The sequence below is a fragment of the Sus scrofa genome, chromosome 2, assembly GCF_054392235.1.
Source record: "Sus scrofa isolate SSC_HxYL_T2T_F1_AM1 chromosome 2, Sscrofa_HxYL_maternal_Yorkshire_Landrace_v2.0, whole genome shotgun sequence".
NCBI classification, from domain to species: Eukaryota; Metazoa; Chordata; class Mammalia; order Artiodactyla; family Suidae; genus Sus; species Sus scrofa.
The window spans coordinates 93,571,437-93,592,035 of NC_139384.1; the positions used below are offsets into that span (position 1 = coordinate 93,571,437).

General features: G+C 46.4%; 1 protein-coding gene across 4 annotated transcripts in view; it reads right to left on the reverse strand.

The window, feature by feature from the left end:
* LOC146405580 (uncharacterized) overlaps nt 1-19,693 on the reverse strand; it is a 57,919-nt gene extending 38,226 nt beyond the window's left edge. For 3 of the 4 annotated variants that reach the window (XR_014838064.1, XR_014838063.1, XM_085013813.1), the window contains exon 1: nt 19,422-19,562. The gene's annotated coding sequence lies outside the window, so the exon portion shown is untranslated. Of the gene's footprint in view, nt 1-19,421 lie in introns of all 4 variants that reach the window. The other variant, XR_014838061.1, reaches the window with a different exon arrangement.
* Nucleotides 19,694-20,599: the final 906 nt, after the last annotated feature.

The following is a 20,599-nucleotide window of genomic DNA, read 5'->3' on the forward strand; positions in this document are numbered from 1 at the left end:
AGCTGTTGTCACTTGAGAGTTAAGGATGATCTTTTCCACTCAGAAACTTGTGCTAGAGTTGCCACAAAACCCCACAGAGCAAAGGGGAATAGCATTTGCCATGGCTTTGTGAAAAGCTACCGCTCAGGTAAGATGCTGATTTTAGTGGGACTATGACCTTATTGTCTCAGCATATTTCATGTGGTCATCAGCGCTGGGACTCTGGCAGCTAAATACACAGGCCCAAGACTAATTGTTTTAATCCCTGTCTTTGAGCTGAGATCAATATATACCCCAGAACAGACGAGAAGAGCAAGGAGTCATTTCCCAAATTCATCGGCTCCTGGATGTCTCATATTTAAGTATCATAGGAATTCTTACTGGTTCTATCTTGTGAGCCAGTGGATTCTCACATAGGCTTTGGGGCCAGCGTGTTATGTTGCTGAATGAGACATGAAATCACCTAAGTCTCTTCAGCTGGTGGTTTAGAGGCTACCTGAGTCAAGCTCTGACTTTCTTCTTGAGCTTGATAATTCATCCCCCATGGACTATAAAGAAGGCCATCTTGAATTCAAATGAAAAATACTCAAAACTTGATTGGTTCATTAATTGAAACCAGTAATTCTAACAGAACCATTCTATGATGTTACATGAGTCCCAATTTCATTTTCTTGAACCCAAACAAATTTGTCCTGTGACCCTTGTAACTTCTGCCCAGCATGCCCACCTTACAATGGTTTTAGTCTGAAAACTTCAGCTGCATCCATGTTGCCACTGAGGTTTGTTGATGCAGCGTGAGTATAACCTACACAAGCTGAGCCAATAAACTCAGCAGATCTCAATGAAAAGAGGGAGCCGTGGGAGGCAACTTGGGAGCCTAGGAGGTGTAGAGCCAGGAAGATGAAAGAGAGCAGTGGGCCTTTGATTTTTACCCAAGAAAGTTGGTGTGTTTGTGCCGCTTTTTCTGCAAGATGACATAACGTGATTCCCAGTAGTAACGTGTAATCTGGCTGCAGTGGGGTTGGTATCACTCAGCTTCCCACTGGGGAAAGCGGCAGGCAGAGCAGGCCCAGCCCAACGCCCGTAGACATTTCGGCCTCGAATGAACCCAATGTGTCCTTCCTGGCTCTTTGCACCCAGTTCTGAAATCCATCTGCATGGGGAAGGATACATTCTCTCTGCTTCTGTGTGATCCTCCTGCTGGAACCAATTCATATTCTGCATAAGAGCCATTTGATGTCCCCGAAAACTAACAAGTCCTTCTGAAATTAAAACAAGCTGTTTTTACTTTGAGAAAATTTCCACCTGCCATGAATTCTTCTCCAGCCTCTGAAATTCAAAAACCACAGGCTAATAGTTGTTCTAAGGCCAAGCCAATCCCCCTCTCAGATTTGCCTGCCATGAAACAACCAGCCACCTAACAAAACTGGCTGACAGCCAACAGTAAATCAAGGACCTCCAGACGAGTCCCAGAATCTGAGTACACAGATGGAGGACAGAAGAGCATAAGCTTGTCTGTTGTTCTTCCTACACAAGCACTGCTGTGGCTTTGTGCCGGGAGCTGCAACTCATGACCAGGCTTGGGTCAGAACTGAGATCAACTTGTAAGAACTGCTATCTCTTGATCACTAGAGACGTTCCAGACATCGTGGTAACCTGTCACAGGCACTCTTTCTGCAGGTACTGTTAACCTCAGATAACTGATAAGGAGGCTGAGGTTCAGAGAGGTTGAGTGATTTGCTCAGGGTCATCCAGTGGTAAAGCTAGATTCATTCAGCCACTGTCCAGCAGACTTCAAAGCCCTGGGTCTGGTTTTAAACATACACTCTATGCCCACTTGAGGTAGATGTCAATCAAACAGCTCACTGAGGGCTGTGTGCTCTGGGTATTAAGAGCGTTTTAGGCATCTCTAGAACTCCTGCCCAGGGAGTCTCCTTAGTGTTTTTACTCTCAAATTTCATTCCAAAATGTTTATTCCTGAAAACAAGGGATAATTAGAGCTAAGCATTTGCTGGGTGTGAGAACATTAAGTCAGGTACTTTAAAAATCTGTGACTTGGGAGCATGGGAGGTATTGGTAGCTCCATTTTACAGAAAAGACAACCGAGGCTTGCAAAGTCAGGAAAACACACTAAGCTCTTGTGATGCTGGATAGAACCAAACAACACTGCCATGTGGGTGGGTCGAAACCAGCCCCATGGTAGGTCAACCTCATTTTAACCAGGAGAACTGGGACTTGAGTCCAGGTCAGCCACATAACTTCATAAGCAAAGGAAAGGTCTGCAGGGGTGGGGGTGGACTCCATTGTCCTTGGCATCTCAGAAACAATGACTCAGATCAGGGAGTATAAACTACCAGAGACCTCTTGTGGCTTTACACACACGCATGAACCTACATATGCAGACATACAACATATGATTGGGATGTTGTCTAAGGGGTAGAATTTGAGCTCAGCCTTTGGATCTCATACCCCGCATCTTACTGTTCTACTCTCGATTCCTTCTGCCTCTCTCCACCTTGCCCTGTTGCTGCCTCCCAGTTTCTGTCCTTGGATTCACCTCAATCTCAGGCTTCTCCTGTCGTGGCTTGTTTTGACCTGGCTCTGGACTGGACCTGGGCACGGGTTGTTCTGTGTGACTCATCCCCGCTCTGGGTTCCCACATCGACTCACTCCAGGCCTCTGTACTCCTCTCGATTTAACCTTCCGGGGCTTCTGGCTCTTGCGTTCAGCCCCAGCCCTGCCTGGGCAGCTCTTCGCCCTGGGGCTGACCTTAAAGTTCCCTTCGTTCCCAGTTCTGCATAGCAGCCACTTTTCTGTTCAGCCTCCAGCTGAGCCAGCTTCCGTCCCTTTCCCCCCAGTCCAGTGTGTGGGCTGGGACAGGACAGGCTTTGAAGGTGCTGGTGATAAGTTTGGGGGAGGTGGGAAAGTTCGCTGGCTCTGTTCGGTTCCCAGGAGTAGAAAGGCGTTCAGAGAGTGGGCAACTCTGGCAAAGGCCATGAGAGAAGCTGGTGGCTATGGTGTGAGGGAAAGGACAATGCTGGGAAAAGACTGGTGGTGGGTGAGGAAAGAAGGAGGGAAATACAGAAATTTGGTTGTTGGCTACCTACGCATGCAAATCACTTAAAAGCTTTGTTCTCAGAAGAAAGTACCAACCAGGCAACAGAAACAAGCAGGTGATGGCAGCAGGGGGAGCAAGTTGATTCCCACATTTTTAACTAAAAAGGAAAACGTCTTAGGTCTTCCTTTGACTCAAAGCTGAAGTGGTGACTAGGGGTGTACGGAACAATATTCAGAAGGGGAGGTCAACTGTTTTGCTTCCCTCCGTATGGGACATTTCTCCGGCCAGCCCAAGCACTTGGCTTCATCTCTATGGGCCAACTAATTAAAGGGATGGAAAATTTTAAAGATCTGGGAACAAGAACACAAAGGAAAGTGATGCTGAAAGATTTCAGCCGAGGGAAACCAGTCAGCTTTATGGGAAAGAAAAAAAGGATTTTGGTAGACAGAGGTGACATGATTGGGAGCTGGCTAATAGGAAACCACAAAAGTGTTGGCGACTCACCTGGGGCCCTTTGATACCTGGCAACCCTTTGACTCGGCATTTGATCTTCTACGGGTTTAAAGACAAATTCCACAAGGAAAGCCCTTTGCCTACAGTTCAATCATTCTTGTTGTCTTTGAGGTATAACTGCATGGGTGGGTTGTAGCTGGGCATGGGAGTGAAAAGAGACCTGGGGGTGAGGGGAATGGCGTGATCTGGGATAGTAACAGGAAGAACAGGAGGACAGAGAGAAAGACCAGAATCAGAAACAAAGGGATGGAACCCCCATTTCTACACTGATGACTGCTCTTAAACTGGGCCACTTTCTCCAAGCAAGACTGAGACTGCTTGTGCCTGACTCTGGAAGAGGTGGTAGGGTGATGTGACTTTGGTGACCATAAGCCCCATGATCCGTGTTTTTAAGGTATGGGTTTTGGAGTCTCAGATTTGGGTTCAAATCCTAGTGCTACCATTTTCTACCACTTAAGCAAGTTTATTTACTCTTCCACTTCCTCAGTAATAGAAAAGAAAAAATAGCTACCTCAAGATTAAGTAAGAGCTTGTATGTATGTAGAATGCTTGGCATAGGGCTTCATTCATACTGAAAAACTGGTAGGTGATGTAACAAGATCATGATGGTGATGGTGCTGATTCCACGTGTGAGAGTCAAGGTTGACCACCTAGACCCATCTCTATTTAACCTTTCATTCTCTGGATGCTCTCTGAAAAACCTTGACTTTTCTGCAGATGCTGGGCCTTGTCTTAGATGCATAGATGCAGCAAATGCCCCATTATCTCTTGCCCATGGCCTCTGCTACGATGTTCTTTCCCTGTCTGCCCCACTCCTGGGGCAGTTACCCAACCCAACCAGGAACACCCGAGAGAAGACACTTGCTAAGTTCAGCCTCTTCCTCCATTGGAGTAGGGGGAGAAAAGCCGCCTCTATCAAGGTGGCAGAAGAACCAACTGCCGAGGAGCTCTGCACTGCTTCCTATCGCAGTGTCCCCATAGAACACATGCCCGTTTAGGCAGCAGGGTTATTGAACAGAAGAGTGGTGGAGAGGGTCCTGATTGTTGAGACTGTTACTAGATACTCCTTTAATGGAGAAGAGTGTCCATTCACTGCAAGCGATGAGTCTCGGTCCCGTGTTTCAGTGGGACCATAGTTATGAAACCATGCTGGAGTGCTCCATATGCTTGTGGTTAACAAGCATATACTTTGGTGGTTCTGTCTTGTAATGTCCAGTTCTAACAGGTGAGAGGGAGGGAGTTTGGAATGCTTTGGAGGCAATTTGTATTGGAATCCCATTGACTTAAGGAGTTAATATGGATCATTTCATTCTGTGTTCAAGTATGGTAATATTTACAGCTTGACTCAAAATAGATTGTAATTTCAAAAGAACAGTTTCTCTCCTGAGCATTTTTATGCTTTTACAAATGAAACATGTGCATGTAACTTTTATAGATAACATACGGTTCCATCTCTGCAGCATTATTAGGGAATTAAGTCCTCCACGGTAAGAATTTTCCAGATAACGTATTCCCTTTCACACTGAAAATATTTTAATCATTTAAATGAAAATATTTTTCTGAAATTGTTTCTAAGCTGCTAAACGATGACCCTCAACATAAATTAAATTTTTTTTGATAAGTTAGAATGAGGGTTTACAAGCCACCATGACAGGCTGCCTTTAGATGGTTCTGGGTGGGTGATGTCTTTGGATTTCTGACTTGAGGAATATTTTTGTGTATCTTACCCAGCTTTCAGGCTGTTGATATAACTTCTTGTCTCTATTAGTAGGTCTACTACTATGATTTTTTCATTTTCATTAAAGGATTGTTGATGTACAATGTTTCTTTGAGTTCTGTTGTACAACAAAGTGATGAAAGCACACACATTCCCCTGTGCTGTACAGTAGGGGCCCATTGCCCATCCCCTCCAGATAGAACAGTTATAACATAGAACATCTGGGGATGCAAACTATGATTTCTTTTAAACCAGACATTTCTGGAGTTCTGTTGTGGCTCACTGGTTAACGAATCCGACTAGGAACCATGAGGTTGTGGGTTTGATCCCTGGCCTTGCTCAGTGGGTTAAGGATCCGGCATTACCATGAACTGTGGTGTAGGTTGCAGATGCGGCTGGGATCCCGTGTTGCTGTGGCTCTGGCGTAGGCTGGAGGCTACAGCTCCGATTCGACCCCTAGCCTGGGAACCTCCATGTTCCGTGGGAGCAGCCCAAGAAATGGCAAAAAGATGATAATAAAAAAAACAAAAAACCCCAGATATTTCTACTTAACTTGAGACTGAAGCCAGATAACCAGTCTTAGTGAATTAAGTAAAGCAAGAGTTCATAGTCTGGGGTTTCCTTAGGAATAAAACATTCACATTGCAGTGCATGGACTTCGAGATTGCTTTTAGGTATTCTCTCGTTGCCTTTTGTGCTTGTATTCATGTTTCTCTGGAGTGTCCCAGGTAGGGGAGATTACAAAATATCTGAATTTTAGGTGATAAAGATGTTGCTATAACCTTGGACGAGAGGAATCTGTCCCTTGCACTTAGCCTGCCTGTGTGTCATTGCTCTAGCAGGGAACAGCACACATCTTCCTGATCAGCCCCTCTTAATCCCACCCCTGCTTCCCTAAGGGTGGCACTTTTAATCTCTACCACACAGTAATGCGTTGAACACAGTAGACCCCTGGAATTCAGATACATTCTAAAGCCTTAGTGAGTCCTCAGAATTGCAAATATTATAATATCCCTTACACAATGCAATAAAAATGTAGAAAAATTTAAGTGTTCCTTTAGACCCTTAATGACTATAAACATAGGACTTAAGTTGGTTATAAAGCTGGTTGGCTTTCATTTCAGGGCCATTTCTTAAAAAAAATTTTATTCCTTCGCCAGAATTACTGCACGTGCCCTGATAGGGAAGCAAAGCTCAGATCTGAAGGGGGTGCTGTGGGTGACCCTGGGCTCTGACATCCAACTCAATGTTTCCCGGTACTTTCGCCTTGAATGGTTCAAGTCTGTATTCACAAAAATGATAGTAGGTTGTGGACTGAGGACTGCAGCCACAGATGCCTACAGGGCTGTGCAAATGAATGAAGAGGGCCAGACTGGCTCATCACTGTGCTCTGATGGCCCCTCCATACGTCTGTTCCAAACCCAGCTTTCTATAGGCCACCTGCGGCAAGAACAGTGAAGGACTCGCTCCAGCCCCCGTCTCCCTTGTCTCTCACTTCTAGAGGCTGAGCCTTGATTGCCAGTCTCCTTGCAGCTAGGAGGGGACATGTGATGGAGTCCTGGACAATGGGCCCAGGCAGAGGGCCTGGAGGCTGCTCCATCTCCCTTTTCCACCTTGTTTCCTGAAATGTGCAGAGTGCTTTTCACGGTAGGCATGAAAACTGCGTAAAAAGTGGACAAACCGAAAGATGGAGTCTGTCTGACAGCTTTGTGGAGCTGCCGATGTTCATACAAAAGCCAGTGTTTTTGAGTTTTTCTCTTTGTTGGAGTTGAATGTATTCCTGACCCATTCAGGGAGCCTTGTTCTAATCATGTTTCATTTCATAATGGAACATTAATACGTATTTTTTCACTCAGAGGGCCTATCTCCTGACAAACACATTGTCAGAGTCTTTTTATCAGAAAGGTACCCCCAACCCACTTTTTTTGGGGGGAACAAAAAAAATGCAGCCCTCAAGTCTACATCTTGTTTTCTGAAAAGAAAGATGCTAAATTTTAAAAGTGAAAAGAGGGAGTTCCCGTCGTGGCGCAGTGGTTAACGAATCCAACTAGGAACCATGAGGTTGTGGGTTTGATCCCTGCCATTCTCAGTGGGTTAACTATCCGGCGTTGCCGTGAGCTGTGGTGTAGGTTGCAGATGCGGCTTGGATCCCGCGTTGCTGTGGCTCTGGCGTGGGCTAAGTGCTACAGCTCTGATTAGACCCCTAGCCTGGGATCCTCCATATGCGCCAGGAGCAGCCCAAGAAATGGCAAAAAAGATCCCCCCCCCAAAAAAAAGATGACCCCTGGCTTAGTGCTGGAGAAAAAGTAGGAAATGAGTATGATGAGAAAAAATGGAGGACTCACACCTCATCCAAAGGGATCTTGGAAGGGGAATATGGATTCAGTATTGCCTGTCTTCCAAGAAGAACATTTGACTTCTTTTAAAGAGGAGCTGGAAACATATTTGATACTCTATTTTTACAAATTTCTTGGCAGCTAATTTCTAAATTTTTAAATACCCTGTGAGCCAACAAATGTGTAGGATGAGCTTTAAGTGTCTGCCTGGATGTTTTGGTGGGTGGCCAGTGTGTATCTTCCACCATGAGGAAGCTCATTAAAATTGCACACTGGAGAACATCAAGGATCTACCATGCTAACTTAGATGGTTTATTATTCCATCTATAAAATCTTCCAACTCCATTGCAGCCAACCTGCAAAGAAGGCGTGGGCTATATATTCATGTTTTAGGACATCCTGTCTGTGGCTATCTGGTGGCTCCTTGGAGGTTATTTTCAAAGCAACATGATATCCTGGTACCCAACACTGTCACACACTTAGAGTGTTAACAGAGGGCACAACACCACAAGAGAGGCAAAAGAAATAGAAGAACCTGGCAAATCCCTGGAGTCGAATGGAATGGACCACACTCACGTAACCCAGGTACCCACACAAAATAGCAACCACACACCATCGCCTCAGGGTGCGTCACACAACCACAGAGTAAGCGTGTTACTCAGAGAAACCTTCATGTAGTGTCTGAATCTTAAATCAGATTTTGAATAGGACCACCGGCCATGCTAGGGGAATAACTCCTCAGACAAAACAGAGCCTGTTGAGGGATGACAAACCTCCTTCCTAAAAGAATCTAGAACCGAACGTATTTTCTTAGAGTGAAAAACCATCGCTGCATGAATTGCTGATTTGTGTACATACACACAGCACATTTCTTGACGGGATAGGTGAAAACAGGGACTGTGAAGGCTGAGAATATGCCAGATACGTTGGTTAAACATTAAAGCGATTCCTATGATAATGAAGACATGCTCACCGAGGTGTGAGCATTTCGAGTGAGATGAATTACCAAGGCCTTTGGTCCATTTAACAGCTCTGGGGTGTTATCAGGGCTGGGAAGTTAAATTTAATGCTGTACGTTGAACATTGAGCCAAAAGCACCCAAAGAATGTGCAACGAAAGCTTAAGGGAGCCACATTAGCTCTAGAAAAATCCCCAAACTTGAACAACATGTGCTTGCTTGATGCCTCAAGTTTCAGCAGGCTGAGAGCCAAATTTTCCGAATTCATCTCATACCTGTGATGGCTTCCAAAATGAATAGTTCTTGTTTTGTTTGGTATAGCGTAGTCATGGATGCTATGCTGAGGGGAACAGTAGGAGTGGGTGGAGCCAGGAATGGACAGGGAAGCTGTTGGAGGGCCGGAGTGCTCAGCGGACCTCATCTGCAGGAAAGGCCCGTCAGAAAGGGTTTGTGAGGTTCTCCTAGGTGCTCAGATCTGTGCTTGGGGGCTGAGAGAGTAGCCCAAAGCGATCTGAGTTTGTCCCCAAGGAGCTTGCAACACAGGCTCTTGAAAAATCGAGGAGATTTCACTATGAAAGTAGACACCGAGCTCAAGTTGTGCCTTCATGTCGTATGATACCTGGATGACCTTGGGCATCCTAACCTCTTTGAACTTCACCTCAGTGTCCTTAGATACAATAAGGGGCTGGGACATCTTACCTCAGAGGGTTATTGCAAGGGTTCAGTGAGATAATTCAGACAAAGAACTTAGTGGCTTGATTTAGAATTCCCACACCTTAAATGCTGGCTTATATCTTTGCGGCTTTTACAATTACATTATGCAAAAGACTGAATTAAATCGGTTCGATTATGATGACCTTATCCGGGTAGATAGAAACTGCATTTGGCCCCTTTGGTGCCCTGGATTTTGGGATGAAGACTTTCCTGATGGATATTATTGAGTCGGTACAGAGCAGGCTGTGGCTGATGGGGTTTTATATTTTTATAGCCCAGAGCTGGGTCTGCCCTGGGGTAAAGTGTGTTAATGGATGGTGTCCCTGGGAATTTAGAGTGGAGTTCAGGAGGAGGGATGTCACGAGGCACCCCCCGCAACTCCTGAGTGCTAGAAGCTTATAGCTGAAGGTGATTGTAAAGGTCATGCTGTCTAAACACCATCTCTTATAGGAGACACCTGCTCCCCCTTGCTCATGCTCCAGCACTCACAGCAGAGACTGCTGGGGGGAGCCGCAGCCTGGGGTGTGGTGGCCGGTGATGCTCGCCTTTGAGAACAGTACTTCCTCCATCCGAGATCAGCCCACCTCCACCACCAGCACTCCCCTGCCACCTCCCATCAGTGTGCAGCCCCAGCTCCCCCTGAGGGCAGAGCAGAGGAAATGGGAGAGGGTGGGCTTCTTGAAGGAGTCTGAGGTTCCCTCAAGGGGTGTGGCTGTCCCACCCACCTAGCCTAGGATGGTTTCCATAAGATTCTGGCAAGAGGCACAGGGAATGAACCAAGGTGATTTTCCACTGAAATACTGAGACACGGGGTTTAAAAACAAGCAAAAACGTAGTCTTCTTTTAAGAGGGTGGGAGCCATGGGAACCCGACGCTTCCATGTGCTTCTCAATCGTAGGGAAAGGAGTCACTTTACTTGAGCCTGTGCTGCTCTAGCCCCTCTATGGTTTCTGGAGAATGACTGTCAGAAGATTTCATTAACTGTAGGTCTTCAGGTAACTCGCTGCCTATTTGGCTTTGAGAACATGGCGATTACAGAGCGGCTATGGGTAAAAGGCACAAACACAAGCAACCTTTTGTCAGTGTGATGAAATGTATTTGAATGATGAATGCAATTTTAATAACCCTCAGGATATGAACACTCTGGGAGTGCAGCTACGGCTATTGGTTACAGAGATCATCGCCCCAGTCTGAACGAAGAGGTTCCACAGTTTTGGCAAAGGAAGGCCATTGCATTTGCCTAGAAATAACAACACAATAATAATAATGGCTTATCATCTCAGCTGAGGTACTATTCTCAAGTTTTTGTGTACTAACTCATTGAATCCCCACACAGCCCTTGGAGGTAGGTGCTATCGTGATCTCCTATTTTGTGAATGTGGAAAGCCAGGCTGGGAGACATTGAAAAATCTGCTTAACCTAATACAGAGTAAAGCTAGAGAAACCTTGCCAACCCTCCTGCAATGGTCGCACACGGGGCATATTGGTTTCCCACCCACTATCTTAACCACATGGGTTTTCACTTGGTGTTTGTGCCTCTGCACACATGCCCCATGTGTTAGGTTGAACCAGAGGAAATGACTGTTTGTATAAGACAAAAATCATTGCTAGCAGTTTCAATCCATAGTCCGGGGGTCATTTTTAATTAAGACAATAAGCACGTTTTTCTGCTTGTCATCTATTCAGGAGAAAGGCATGTGACCAAGTGATGGAAGTGAGATGAATCTCGGGCTCTTGCTGGGTATGATAGGATGAAGGTGATGATGTACAGATAACAAGGCCCAGAACTTCGGGTCACTCTATTGATAATAGCTTAAAAATGAAAACTCTTCCTGGAGTTTCTAAAACTGTAGCCAAGAGAATGACAAAATGGACTGTTAAGAGCTTGTGTAAATCACATCTGATCACTGATTGGCTCGTCTAAGGGAAAATGTGCACCAATCAAACTTCTTTTTAGTTTAAGGCAATGGAGTTGAGTTTTATTCCCAGTCACCATTCAGCCATTCTTGACTGGAGAGAAGATAACCACTCTGCAACTGACACGAGTGGCAGAGAAGCAGGAGATGTCCAAGTCCCTTTGTGCCCAAGTTCTCTGGCTGTGCAGCCGATAATCCACGTGATGCTGACACCAGCCTGTTTCCATTATGCGATGTGCTTTTCCTTTTTACCTGTAATTCTTTGAACTCCATCTTTTGTCAGGCAGTTGTTCCTTTAGAGGCATCAAAGACAGTGAAATGAAGGCCCTTCTCAATCGAGCTATAAAGGAGGCTTAGACAGAAGAGCTGGAAGGTTATAAAGACAGCGTGAAGTTTTATATCCAGTGAGGGCTTATGTAGGAAAAGTAGCAAGTGAGACCAGAAGGCAGCATCCCCGTCCTCTGTTACTCTTACCCTGAAATTTACGGTAAAGTATTTCCATGTAGTATTTTTCTATCTGGAATAAGCAGCCATGTGTACTTTGTCTCACCCCATGAGGATGTGATAAAGGTTAAGGATGGCATCAAGGCTCTGATGCCCAATAAAACGTGGACCCTGTTGGTTACCAGACCAATACCCTCCCCACCCCCCATTTCTTCCTAACAGAATCCTAATCGTTGTGCAGAAATCTCTGAATGTTTCACAGTACGATGTGCAGCCTTTCTGTAGGGATTTAATTTGAGCTAAAGAAGAAGCCAATTTCTATGATGGACATGATTGTCCCAATTGGTTAAGATGATTATTTTTCAGGTCATGGATGATTGCTCAGTCTGGGAACATAGAGATAGTGTATTGCAGTGATGATAGCAGTAGTGTTCTTTGATCACAGGTGATTTAACTATAGGCTCAAGAACTTGAGACTACGAAGGAGAGCTTTTCAATATTCCATTAAAAGGGTGTTCAGAGAAGTTTTATTTCTGGTCATGGGTGGAGATGAGAAATGCGGGGGGAAAAATCTCCTGGAATTTACTGACATAAACTTAAATGGACAAAAAGTCAGGGCCCAGCAGGCTGAGTGTTTATGCTGAGGAACAAAAGGGCCGAGAGGCTAGTGTTCACTCTTCCTTCCCAGTGGGACCCCTCCAGTAGCCAGGACGCTTATGTGTGGTGAGATAGGGAGCACCGATAATTCATGTTCTGAATTAATGCCTTTCTGTCCACCCATCAGAACATCCCCTAGGACGGCCTCGAGGCTGAGGACATTGTCACCAGTTGTGTGGGGAGCACGGGAGCAAGCTGGGAAGGAATGAAGGAAGACAGGTCAAGGATGGTCCATGCAGCACATTGCAAGCACTGGCCTTGGTGCCTGGGGGGCTGAGGCAATTAGCAGTGGACTACGTTCTAGATCCTTGAATGGCATGGGAGAGAGTGGAGGGAAGCAGCGTATGTCTGTTTGAGGATCCTCCCCGGGGAATACAGGTGCACTCAGGCGGCACACATAGAAGTTTTGTGGGTCGTCAATTTGCAGTAAACTTGCAAGAAAGCCTTTAATGGGGGAAAAAAGGAATTCAACTTGCTGTCTGAGAAGCTGTGTGCAATTGAGCCTAGGAAGCCTCATCCAACTGGCCTTGGATCGGATGCTTCATGGGCACCCTCTGTTCTTGAAGCCACTCTGATAAGACCTGTCAGAGTGCCACCCTGGATTCTTGGCCCCATGTGACCTGACCCCCGCCTGGGGCAGAAGGAAGTCTCCTGGAACTCATAAATGTGCCAAAGGAGGCCTCACGGCTGAACTCCAGCAAAGCCCCATTTATTTTCCAAGTGTTCACTTCGTGCCCCAGAGTTGAGGAGAGGGCCACCTCCATTCCTCCACGCTCACCTGCCACCAGCCCATAGAACAAGGTGTCAATCTCTCCAAACCAGGGCCAGTGGCCTTTGCGCCATCCCCAAGCTCAGGCTTGGAAATGCCCTCCAAGAATAGTGTTTTCTCAGCCTGTGGCTGGTCACCTGGGCCAAACAGAGGGGCTCCTGCAGCCTCAGAGTTGCCAATAAGATAAGGAATTATCAAATTTCAGTTCCTCTTTTTTTTTTTTTTACCCTCCATCTTGGGATTGATTCATCTTGAGTTTCAAGGTAGAGGAAGGTGGGAGTCACCAGGAAATTTTTAGGCTACTTCCCAGCGCAACTTCCAATACTAAGCCATGAACATTTTCATGTGAGATGAAAGCAATTATTCCATCAGTACCTGCCCCCCACACGTGGGCGCTGGGAGGGGAGCAAGCTGCCAGCAGGGAGCGTGGGAAGCAACCTAACACTTATCTTTCCTGTCTGCCGGGGAGGGAGGGGGTGGGCTGAGGGCTGCTGTGGCAAGTGGCGGGGGGGGGGGTGAATGACCCCCCGCCTTCCCAATTTGTACTTAATCTGCCTGTGCTTTCAGTGCCAGGCCCGGATCCATGACAAGAGTTTCCATTTTCCCCCCACTCCCAAGCAGTGAGCAACAAAGGAAAGACATTCTAAGAGCCCATGAAGTGTTTTTACTGAAACCCTGTTCTCCAGAGAGAGATGGAGGAAGTGATTTAAGCAACTTTATTACAAAATAAAAATGCATCCTCCTCCTCCATGACAGGAAATGTGAGAAAGAGAGACAAGCCCATAAAAAAGCACTAAAGAAAAAAAAGGCTTGCAAAGGGACCGGAACCAAAAAGTTAAAATAATTATGTGCAAAAGCAGCAAAAAACAGCAGGAGACTCAAAAGACTTTAAAAAAAAAAAAAAACTACATATAACATTGCCCCCGGAGGGCCCCTTCTTTGGGACATTATGCATTACTTTTCACATTTTCTAATTAAAACAATTCATCAAGCTGTGTATCATAGCTGCTAGGGGGAGAATCCTTTATCTTGAACTTCATACCTTATGAGGGAGCACTCCAATGCTGTACCCTTGACAGTGTTACGAGAGCCTTTGGCTATGCTACCAGGACGATTTCAGGTGCTTTGTGTTTTGTTTGCATAACACATGTTATACCATAACTTAGCAGCATCTAAATAAATCTGCTCGTTAATAAGGCTGATGAAAAAACAAGCACAACATGATCCAACCACGTTGGATCCTCTGCTTCCCATTCCTCAGCTGCCCAGCTCTGTAGAACACTCTCCTGATAGCATAAGGGATGGGAAGTATGCCCCCTGCTGAGCTCTGTTTTAGGAAATTTTTTTTTTTTTTTTTTGGCTTGGCTTTGACATTAGTGATTGATGGCTAATCTCTCATAAGGTCTGCCAGGTGTTTCAGAACCTCAGAACCCATGGACATGGGGTGTTTTTCACAGGATAACCCCCTCCTGAACTTGAACTCACAGCTGCTGTGGGGATGCCCGAGACTGGGCTGGGCCGGGTGTGGATATTTGGAAGCTGTCGGTGCAGCAAAGCCAGCCTTTTGTCCCAAGGGCTCATTTACTTCTGGAGAAACACTTCTATTGGGCTGGTTTCCTTCTTGGCCCTGGAGTCCTAAGTGCCTTTTTCTTCCTCTGGCTCAGTAAGGGTGGAGGGTGGGTTGGGGAAGACAGGCCTCTCCTGCCCCTTTGTGTGCCCACCCGCTGGAAACAGAATGTGGCATCAGACAGGGGTGCCTGTGAGCAGTGGTCATAGGGCAAGAGGAGTATAAAAGCCTTGGCCGTCTCTGGCTGACGCCCTCAGTGTGTTGGTTGAGGGGAGGTGAGGGGCAGGGAGGGAGGCGGGGTGAATGGGGTGGAAGGAGGTGGCAAGATGAATGACACCCAGAGAGGGTGATTGGCCCCATCTCCTAACCTCTGGGGTAGGTACCATTCACCCCCCAACCCCAGAACATACTTGTGGTTGTGGTCCCTAACCATAGCATCCACACCACTGAGGTACAGAACTCTCCAAATTGCAAAGCACCTATAAAAAAGCAGCAGAATCTAAGCAATACTCAGTGTTCTAAATGGCCTCATTTCTCTTTTAAGCTTTTAGGAGGACTAAGTCTGCCTAAAATCGAGGTGTAGCAAGCAGTATTATTCCTCCAGGCATGTTTGAGTCAGACCCTGGATTTTAAAAATAAAAACTGCTGCCTTGTTGAATACATTCAGTCTTCTAACGAGCCACCAAGCAGCCCTCATACTCTCCCACGCCGAGGGACACATATCTTGCTGAGACACATGCGTCCAAAGTCAGGATATTGTCTGGGAAACCTGAGCCCGCAGCCTGTGCAAGAGCCGACATTGCTGCCTAATTCCTTCCAGAAGAATAGAAACCCAGGCACGAGGCAGCAGTGCAGAATCCCCAAAGGAGGCCCTGCCATTTATTTTTGCTGTGATGAGTTTCCATTACACACCGGGTGAGGGGCGTTTTTGAACACGCTCTTAGGTTCTTTTCATGTCCCCTCATTTACTGCACCCGGAGAGGCAGTCAAAGTCTCCAGGCCACACTCTGCAGTGAAAGCTCAGCAAGTCTGAAGGATACAGCACTGAGGCTTTGCAGGCTGCCAGGAAGTTGTGCTGACAGTACTAAAATTCGGGAGCTTCGTCTAGCATCCCAGGCAGGTGTGTTTATTCAGCAAAGGGGGAGCTGGGACTGTTTGCTTTAGGGATGCTTCTCCCCCTCCTGTGCTCTCAGAGCTGGTGTGTTTTCCTCCTGGGCTGCCTTGACTCGGGGTTGGCCACTTCTCAGTCTCAGACTGGTTCTTGGGGCTTTGTTGGGATTCTGGAGGTTGCTTCCTTTGGGATCCATTGTGCTGCTACGAGCAAGGGTGAGTCCTTTCATGGGGGCTGAGGGCTCCTTATGAACCATGAGCCAAGATCAGAGTCTTTCTCCACTCAGCTTTTCTTGGGCTGTCCCTGAGTGCCTGATGACAGAAAAGTCACGCATTGGATCTTGATATGTAAGTGCAAGGCACCCTCTGAGTGTACCCCTAGCAAAATAATGTTTCCCCACCACGATAAAGTCACAGACCTGATCTCAGGTGAAGTGGCCCACTTTCCATGTCACTGAGGAGACCCTCCTACATCTGGATTTCTGAACTTAAGTCAAGGTCACTTTGGAAAATGCTTCAGTTATATCCACATCGGTGCCTCTTTTAAAACATCCAAGCATCAGAATCACCTGGAGATATTGTTAAAGGAGCTTGGTGGAACCCTCTTCAGAGTCTCTGATTGACTAGGTGGGGCCCAGGAATTTACATTTATAACTGATATCCGGGAGTAATGAATGAATCAGTGTCCCCCGTCCCTCACATTGCATGCCTTTCCCACAACTTCAGAATGGGACCTTCTTTGGAAATGGGGCCATTTCAAATGGAAGTAATTAAGAAAAAGCTTTACTGGAGTAGGGTGGATCATTAGCCCAATTGACTGGTGTCCTTAAAAGGAGAAGAGACCCAGAGACAGGGGAGAAGCCATGTGACAGCAGAGGCAGAGCCTGGAGTGATGTGTCTACAAGCAAAGACCCACCAGTGACAGGAAGCAGCACCACAAACTGAGAGACCTGGGACGGATCTTCTTCTAGTGACTTGAGAAAGAGCATGGCCCTGCCTATACCTTGATCTTAACCTTTAGCCCCCAGAACTGTGAGGTAATGAAGTTGTCATTTGAAGTCACCTGCTTGTGATAATCCATTTCGGCCACCCTAGAAAATGAAGATGCCAGAGATGCTCAGCCTGCTGGCCCTGGAATCACACTTTGAGAACCACTGATTAAAATTAATCATCTCCCTCTTCAACTTAAATTTCTCCTTACAACAACCATGCTATTTTTTTTTTTCTGGAAGAATTCGTGAATATTTCATCTGCCGGCACGTGCTTAAGTCCTCAAGAAGAATTTTCACTAGCTCTCGGTGCCTTAATACGTCCCTGTTTTTGGTTCCTAATCTTTTTACCCTCAAATAACCTCTGGGGCTCTCTTCAGCTACACTGTGGTCAAAGAGCATCTCTGATTTCCCCCCCCACCCCCCAGGCTGGTAGAGAATTTTGACTTCATGTGGTTGAGGCTTCACACACTCCAGTGTCCTGGAGAGGGAATTGTGGCCTCAGGAAGACGAGCATTAAGAAGGATTTATCTGCCTTCAAATATATGAAGTGTTACTTTGCAATACAATGCAGACAGCGTGCCTTCTGCTGCTCCAAGAAGGAGCCAGAGGAAAGCAGACTTAGGAAGGAGACCTTCCAATGGACAGAATTTTCTGAGGTTGAAGGTTTTAAGTCTCGGGGATGTCAAGGGAGAAACTGAAGTAATGAGACACCCCTTCATTTAAATGCGATTTAAATGAGGCCCTTCCTGGAGCCAGGCAAGTGGATGAGAGAGACTCCTGGGGTGTTCTCTGCCCTTCAAAGTCTACAGCCTTGCAAAACAGGAAAAATGCCCATTTGAGGGGAAAAAAAAGAGCTCTCTGTTGGTATATTTGTGATCCTAGGTAGGGAATCTGCCCATATTTCTCCTTTTATTTTAATGCCTGGAAGACACCCTTTTGCACTAAGGGGTTAGATGAGTTAGAAGGTTGGGTTTTTAATCCCTCTGGTATTGTCTAGTCTTGTCAAGTCCAACTTCTCCACCTGCATGATGACAAAAGTGATGTGCTTTTCTACAGCTGTATAATCAATGATCAGAAACTCAAGAGGCTCAGGACAGCACATTTTTGTTTTTGTTATAGTTTCTGTGGGTCAGGAGTCAAGACACGGTTTAACTGGGTCCTTTTCTCAGGGTCTCACAAGGCTGCCATCAAGGTGTGTGTGGGATGTGTTCCTTTCTGGATCTTGGCGGCATCCTCCAAGCTTTCAAGGTTGTTGGCAGAATTCAGTTCCTTGTGGCTGTAGGACTGATGGCCCCATGTTCCTGCTGCCTGTCGTGGGGGCTGCCCCTCAGGGCCTTACAGTGGCCCCCTCACAACAAGGTGGCTTCCATCTTCCAGGTCAGCAGGAAATTTTCCCTTGAATACAACCACAGGGGTGATGTCCATCACCCTCAGCATCACTCTGTTGGTGAGAAGCCAGTCATGGGTACCACCCGCCCTCCAGGGGAGAGGGTTACATAAAAGTATGACTCACTGGGGGTCATCTTAGAAGTTTCTCCACCACAGGGAGGTTGGAAAGTGCCTCCGCTACCCTTGCTCTTCCCCAAAGCCCAGCTGCCAGGGGTGGTGTGGGGTGGGGCTGAAACCCAAAGGCTTATACTTTATCTGATTAAACATACAACTGGAATTCCGAAGGGAATGCAGAAATTGTGAATGATCTTACACCCCAGTTGTGCTCTAACGATCAATTTTAAGTTCTTTAATCATGAACACAATACTAAAATGAGTGGATTTCTCCACTTGTCTGTATTACAGTAGAGCACAGAGGGAAAACTTTATAGCCAGACTCCCTGGGTTCAATTCCTGACTCCAGCACTAATTCCACCTTAGGAAAATCATTTTGCCTCTCTGCCCAGTTTTCTTCACTTATGAAATGGCAATAATAGTACTTGATGGAATGCTGGCAAAGATGAAATGAATTAATAAGCATAACATCTACAATAATGCCTGGCATATCAAACACTATATACATATGTTATTATTTGAGTTTGGACACCAGATGTCACATGCCACTCACATGCTTGACACTCCAGGGGCATTCCTAGGACTCTGAGCATTTCTTGGCTTATAGCTTTGGCTCTGCTCTGGTTTTTTGTCTGCTCAGAATGCAAGGAGGGACATGAGAAACTTGAATCAGGGTTGATGTTTAAAAATGAGATTTCTAAATTTCTGTCTTTGTAACTGGTAATAATAATAAGCTGAAGTCTGTTGAGCATCGATTGTCTGCCCTGACATCTAAGTGTGCTGCCGGGATCACCCCGCTGAAATAGGTGCTATTATTCCCTTTGATCCAGACGGACCCTGAGGCTGAGATTATTTGCCCAACCGGGCTGGTCAGGAGCCAGAGCCAGGAAGGAGCTCAAGCAGGTGGACTCCAGAACCCTCACTCCTAATACTTATCCTGTACTGCTTTCCCATTTTATTGCTGACAACTTATTTCTCAACTTGTGTGTTGTGACAGTCAGGAAACGCCAACATAAATGACACACAAGAAGAAGAGGACTGGATTTTTGTCTATCGAGGTGGGCATTGCGTAGGAGGGGAAAGGTCTCCAGAGATAAACCTTTCATGTGAGCCCCTGAATCAGACGAGCACAACGTTCCTCTCCATTCGTGCACCGATTCCCCAGAAAGTACTGCAGAAGGCTCTTACCTTCTCTCAGCAGCTGAAGAAACGGAGGCTCAGAAGGTGCCAATGAGAAACTGAACCAAGAGTCAAACCCCAAGTCTTCAGGTCCCCCAGCCTGCACGGTTCCCACCACACAGTGTTGTCTGCATGGGGAGGCTGGCAGAGGGAAGGAGGGACTGGCCCGGGGCTTGGTCCTCCACAGGGAGGGAGAGGCCTGGGACCCGCAGCAGGGGGCCCCTTTGGCCTTGACTAGCTCGGTTGCTGTTCTGATGGATCGGATATCAAAGGGCTTTACCGAGTCCTAAATCTGCAGGTACCGCGGCTGTAACCTAGGGCCACTTGCTCAGATCCTTCCGCATCAATGCCTTTTCTTTTTTTTAGAAATTTACCTTGTTTAAAAGACAAAGTGACATGCTTTTTGATAGCACTGGGTAGATGCTATAACACTTTTCGCATATAATCAAATACTCAGAGTGGGGGCAGAGAGCAGGAGGAGATGAGCTGTGGGCAGAGGTCAGTGTGATGAGCAACAAGCCACATCTGTGATTTGTAACCATGACCTCTTGGAAGAGAGGACGGCTGAATCCTGGAGCCTCAGATGTCACTCCAGAATGCCATGTCAACTCTTTTTCAGGTTGCTTTGAGACGTGAGACCTTAACGGAGCAAATAGAAACCTTCCCGATAAACAGAAAACAGAGGCCCAGCCCAGTGATCAGTACTGAGGAGGGGACGGAAGGAAAGACCTCTTGACATCTTGGGTTTCAAAGAGCAGCAGCTGACAGAATGGATTTGGAATCACCTGACCCTGGTTCAGTTCTCAGCTCAGTAACTAAGTGATTAAATTGGGTAAAAGCTCCTTGAGTCTCCATTTGCTCATTGAGAGGTAGATCAGAACAGCGAACTTGTAATGTGTTGGCAATAATTAGTGATTCATTTAATGGGATGCTGGCCTCATATGAAGCGTTACCTGGTGCCACGGCCCTTTCTACCACTCCTGCTGTGTCGTAACTATTAAAATGATACACCGAAAGGACCATGTTTCCTCCAGGTTTTAAGTTCTGTTTAGAGAAGTTCCAACTTGAGCCTCACCCTTGCATAGTGGTTGGAGGAGAGGTGGGACCAGGCAGAAAGGGGCAGATCCCAGATGTCGTGTCCACATGTTCTATCTGGCACTCCATATAGGGTGGTGTGGAGACACTTG